The following is a 6,085-nucleotide window of genomic DNA, read 5'->3' as shown; positions in this document are numbered from 1 at the left end:
AATCTTTCATTAGCATTTTTGTTGATCCTTAAAAACAGCCATTGTTTTTTTTTTATGGAGAGGTGTTTTGCCTCATTTTTTGCTATCCTTAAAAACAGCAGAGAGGTTTTGTCAAGTACAGGATGGGTTCTTTTCATATAGAGGATCTTTGATGAGTATTTTTATGGTTGATACTTAAAAAACAGCAGAGTGCTCTTGTCATATAGACAAGCTTTGCCTAGAATTTTTGCTTAGGATCCTTTAAAACGACAAAGGTTTCTTTTTTACTCTAGAGGAGTTTTGCCTTTTTTTTTTGCTGTCGATCTTTAAAAACAGCAGAGCGTTCTTGTCAAATACTGGATCTTTGATTAGCAGTTTTGCTTTCTATCTTTAAAACGGCAAAGGGTTCTTGTCATGTAAAAGAGCTTTGACTCAAATTTTTGCTCTTGATCCTTAAAAACACCACATAGTTATTTCAAAATACATGATCTCTCATTAGTATTTTTGCTTTCGATCCTTAAAAATAGCAAAGAGTTCTTGTCACATAAAGAATCTTTCATTAACATTTTTGCTTTTGATCCTTAAAATCGACAAAGGTTTTTTTTTTTAATGTAGAGTAGTTTTGCCTCATTTTTTTGCTGTAGATCTTTAAAAACAGCAGAGCGTTCTTGTCAAATACTGGATCTTTGATTAGCAGTTTTGCTTTCTATCTTTAAAACGGCAAAGGGTTCTTGTCATGTAAAAGAGCTTTGACTCAAATTTTTGCTCTTGATCCTTAAAAACACCACAGTTATTTCAAAATACATGATCTCTCATTAGTATTTTTGCTTTCGATCCTTAAAAACAGCAAAGAGTTCTTGTCAAGTAAAAGAGCTTTGACTCAATTTTTTGCTCTTGAGCCTTAAAAACAGCAACCAGTTCTTGTCACAGAAAGAATCTTTCATTAGCATTTTTGCTTTTGATCCTTAAAAACAGCCAATGTTTTTTTTTTTCATGGAGAGGTGTTTTGCCTCATTTTTTCGCTAACCTTAAAAACAGCAGAGAGGTTTTGTCAAGTACAGGATGGGTTCTTTTCATATAGAGGATCTTTGATGAGTATTTTCATGGTTGATACTTTAAAAACCAGCAGAGAGCTCTTGTCATATAGACAAGCTTTGCCTTGAATTTTTGCTTTGGATCCTTAAAAACAGCAAAGATCTTTGAGTAGCATCTTACTGCAGAATATTTAAATACAACAAAGAGTTTTATCATAAAACTGCAATATAGTTCAGGATATTTTCTTGTTTTTGTTGACTGATATTGACAAGGAAGAGTAACTAATAGATTGGCCACGCCACAGACCACTCATCTTAAGTAACTCCCAGCCTCTTGTTGTCGGGTGTGATGCCGCCGTTGCCATGGCGACAGCTCTCCAGCATCCTTGACCGCCGCACACACAGGGAGTGCTCCCTGCTTCGGCGGAGAGCTGGATGTGGAGTCGGAGGCTGCAGAATAAACGCGGCAGACCGTCGTGACTGTGACTGGAGTCACGTGACACGCCATGAACGCACAAACAAATCTCTCAGAGCGCGTTAGCCGAAGCGGTGATGGGAGCCGGTAGAGTTGCAGCCACGGGAACCAATTTTCAGACGCCGTCCCCCGTGGCGAAGCACATTGAAACGACGTCTTGCATGTGAACCCGTCCCAGCGGTCGTCCCAACTTGTTTGGCGGTGCGGAAAACCGGCGTGGGCGCTCCTCTGATAGTTTTTTGATCTCTGCATCCATCTTCCTTCACCTCTCCCAAACTGCAGCAGTACAAAACATGTATGCATCATTTTCTCTGGACTCAAAGCAGCCAGTAATTCCCATTGATAAAGTATTCTCCGGCTAATCACAGCGCTGTAGTGTAACTTTTTGCATGACAGGAATGTTGATTTGTTGTGGGCCTCTCATGAGGGAGGAGAGATGCTGCATTGTGCATCGCAATGCTGCTAGAAGCCTGCCAGGCTTTACATGGCCCTTTACTGCCCCCTAAAGGACAAATAACAAATCACACAATTGCATTAAAAAGGGTATCTTCACTATTTATTAAAGATGATGCTCTGACACCCATGTGATAATTCAGCTTAGTATTTGTTTGTATTTGCTTCTATTTCCAACTCTGGCTGTTTGGGGACCACACTGCTTATAAATGAATAAATGAATGAAATAAGTTTATTTCGGTCATATAATCAACCATCAACCATTAACCATTTTGTGTGACCAGCTTAAGAGTACAGATTATACATATATAACAATCATACACATTTACACACAAAAAGAAAAGAAAAGAAAAAGCATGACCGAAAAAGGAATAGGCTGAAGCCAAGGCTTATTTGCCTATCCTATACCTCCACTGAAAATAAGATTACCTGGAACATCAACGTTAAAAAGAAGAAGAAGAAAATCAATGGGATGAAAGTAATTGTTACTATATTGAGAATAATGTAAATATTGGGCTTTGTAACCATACTTGCCAACCCTCCCGGATTTTCCGGGAGACTCCCGAAATTCAGCGCCTCTACCGAAAACCTCCCGGGACAAATTTTCTCCCGAAAATCTCCCGAAATTCATGCGGACCTGAGTGACGTGTTGACAGCCTGTTCTCACGTCCGCTTTCCCACAATATAAACAGCCTGCCTGCCCAATCACGTTATAACTGTAGAATGATCGAGGGCGAGTTCTTGGTTTCTTATGTGGGTTTATTGTTAGGCAGTTTCATTAACGTCCTCCCAGCACGGTAACAACACACAACAACAGCAGTCAAGTTTTCGTCTAACGTAAAGCAGTTCGTCTGCCGTAAACAGCAATGTTGTGACATTTTTAAACAGGACAATACTGCCATCTACTGTACATGCATATGTGACCCACCCATAATGTGTCACATTTTTGTGTTGATTTATTTATTTTATTTTGTGGTTTGAATTCGTTTTTGGAGTTGTCATTACACATTTATCAGTATTCACATTGGTCAGTAGGGGGCAGTAGGGCGTTTCTTCCCAATTGAATGCTATCACCTGCAGACCGGAAGTGTCTTGTCATTCTGATGAGAGCGACCAGTCTGTGAACAATTGAAACGTCCTGTGTGCTTTTTCCTCCTGTATAACAGGTTAGTTTTGGTGAATCAACTCACTGAATAATATCCATGTGATCTTTATAAGTTTAAGTACACATTCTGATGGTGGAGCCTAACTCTAAAGTGATTGTGAGTTGTAGTTTGTATTTGTGAATGAATCCAGTGCACAGCTGCAGTAATCAATACAAAATGGCGACGTGAGTACGCAATGTTTATATAGGAACTTCTGATCCTAATTCAGACTCCCAAATTAGATCTCCCGTTTTCTTATTGATTTTATAATGTATATTTGTATAATGTGTGTGTTCTGAAATAGTGACAGAAAATAGAACAAGGATGGACAATTCAACCCTTAACTCAACAATGAGTAGATGAGTGTTATGTGTGTGTATATGTGTAAATAAATGAAGACTGATATATATATATATATATATATATATATATATATATATATATATATATATATATATATATATATATATATATATATATATATATATATATATATATATATATATATATATATATATATAATAAAAAAATATATTTATAGCTAGAATTCACTGAAAGTCAAGTATTTCTAATATATATATATATATATATATATATATATATATATATATATATATATATATATATATATATATATATATCTTAACCACGCCCCCCACCCCCCACCTCCCGAAATCGGAGGTCTCAAGGTTGGCAAGTATGGCTTTGTAGCAAGTATGGCGGTTAATTTGTGCCTATATTACGAAAGCGTTTTTGAACACTGAATTTATTAAATTGATTTTCATTTTGTGAACTTTTTTTTTTTTTTTTTTTTACATCAAATTATGCTGAAAATTTCATTAAACAAAAATTTGGGAGCCAAATGTTTAAAAATTCAGTTGTTTTTGTTTTTTTAAATGCATTGTTTTAAGAATTCAGTGTCTAAGAGTTCAGTGCATATAAATCAATCAATCAAAGTGTATTTATATAGCCCTAAATCACAAGTGTCTCAAAGGGCTGCACAAGCCACAACAACATCCTCGGCTCAGATCCCACATCAGGGCAAGAAAGAACTCAACCCAATGGGATACAATGAGAAACCTTGGAGGGGATCGCAGATGTGGGGACCCCTGCCCCTGGGCGACCGGTGCAATGGACGTCGAGTGGATCTAGTTAATTTTGTGAGAGTCCAGTCCATAGTGGGGCCAGCAGGGGATCATCTTGAGCGTAGACAAGTCAGCAGCGCAGAGACGTCCCCAACTCAATGCCAAATGAGTGGTCCACCCCAGGGTGCCGACTTTGAAAAACTAGCGAATCATCTGTGGTCACCTAATAACCTCTCCAGGCAGGAGAGGGGGGCAGAGCAGAAAAGAGACGGCAGATCAACTGGTCTAAAAGGGGGGTCTAATTAAAGGCTAGCGTATACAAATGAGTTTTAAGATGGGACTTATTAATTCAGTGCAGAAATATTTGTTGCTTCAAAACTCAAGACTCACTTATAGGTCATTAAGACTGAAGCAGTCAATCCTATCTCATTCACTATGGTTTAATGATTTTTAATTTATTCATTAAAAAAGATAGTAAATAGTAGAAAAGCCCTTAAATTATTATCCTTATTGGAGGCCGTTTAAGTTGTTTTAGATAAGCAAATTTTAAGAATATTGTTTTTAATGTTATCTTGTTATTTTTATTTTTGTTTATGTAAATCAATTTGTATTGTCGCTTACTTTTTTATTTAACATTTTTTGTTCATACACAGTAAATATGTTGATGTTTACAATGTTTGTAATATTGTTGGAAGTACCTTAATGCAGTGTTTTTCAACCATTGTGCCGCAGCACACTTGTGTGCCGTGAAATACAGTCTGGTGTGCTGTGGGAGATTATGTAATTTCACCTAATTGGGTTAAAAAAATATTTTGCACACAAGTAATTATAATCCGTAAATAATGTGCCGTTGTTGAGTGTCTGTACTGTCTAGAGCTCGGCAGAGTAACCATGTTATACTCTTCCATATCAGCAGGTGGCAGCAGGTAGCTAATTGCTTTGGCGGTATAGCTCGGTTGGTAGAGTGGCCGTGCCAGCAACTTGAGGGTTCCAGGTTCGATCCCCGCTTCCGCCATCCTAGTCACTGCCGTTGTGTCCTTGGGCAAGACACTTTACCCACCTGCTCCCAGTGCCACCCACACTGCTTTAAATGTAACTTACATATTGGGTTTCACTATGTAAAAGCGCTTTGAGTCACTAGAGAAAAGCGCTATATAAATATAATTCACTTCACTTGTAGATGTCGGGAACACGTCGTGTCGTGATCACAATATACAGACGACAGCGGGAGGCAGCGTGCAGGTAATAAGGTATCTTATGCTTAAACTAAAAAGAAAAGGCATTGAAGCTTAGGCATGGCTACGCAAAACGAAACTAAAACTGAACTGGCTGCAAAGTAAACAAAACACAAAATGCTGTACGACAGCAAAGACTTACAGCGTGTGGAGCAGAGACGGCGTCCACAAAGTACATCCGTACATGACATGACAATCAACAATGTCTCCACAAAGAAGGAAAGCGTCCGCACAACTTAAATAGTCTGGATTGCGAAAACAAAGCAGGTGTGGAGAATAGCGCTCAAGGAAGACATGAAAGTGCAACAGTAAAATACCAAAAAAACATTAAAAAACACCAAAATAGGAGCTCAAGAGAAGGACTAAAACACTACCCATAGAAAAACACAAATTAACTCAAAATAAGTCACGGCGTGATGTGACAGGTCGTGACAGTACACCTACTTTGAGACAAGAGCTATAGTGATGCATGCTTGGTTATGGTTTAAAATCATATCCAACAATTGCGAGAATTACTTTTTTATTGTCAATATCGGCTACTGAGTTTCGTTTTTTAATAATTTCTGCTTGTGGTGTGCCTCAGGATTTTTTCAATGAAAAAAATGTGCCTTGGCTCAAAAAAGGTTGAAAAACACTGCCTTAATGTGTCTGTGTATAGAATAGAATAGAATAGAATAGA

Source organism: Nerophis lumbriciformis, linkage group LG07 (genome assembly GCF_033978685.3).
Source record: "Nerophis lumbriciformis linkage group LG07, RoL_Nlum_v2.1, whole genome shotgun sequence".
NCBI classification, from domain to species: domain Eukaryota; kingdom Metazoa; phylum Chordata; class Actinopteri; order Syngnathiformes; family Syngnathidae; genus Nerophis; species Nerophis lumbriciformis.
The sequence above is the reverse complement of the archived record's forward strand: the minus strand, read 5'-3'. Positions refer to the sequence as shown.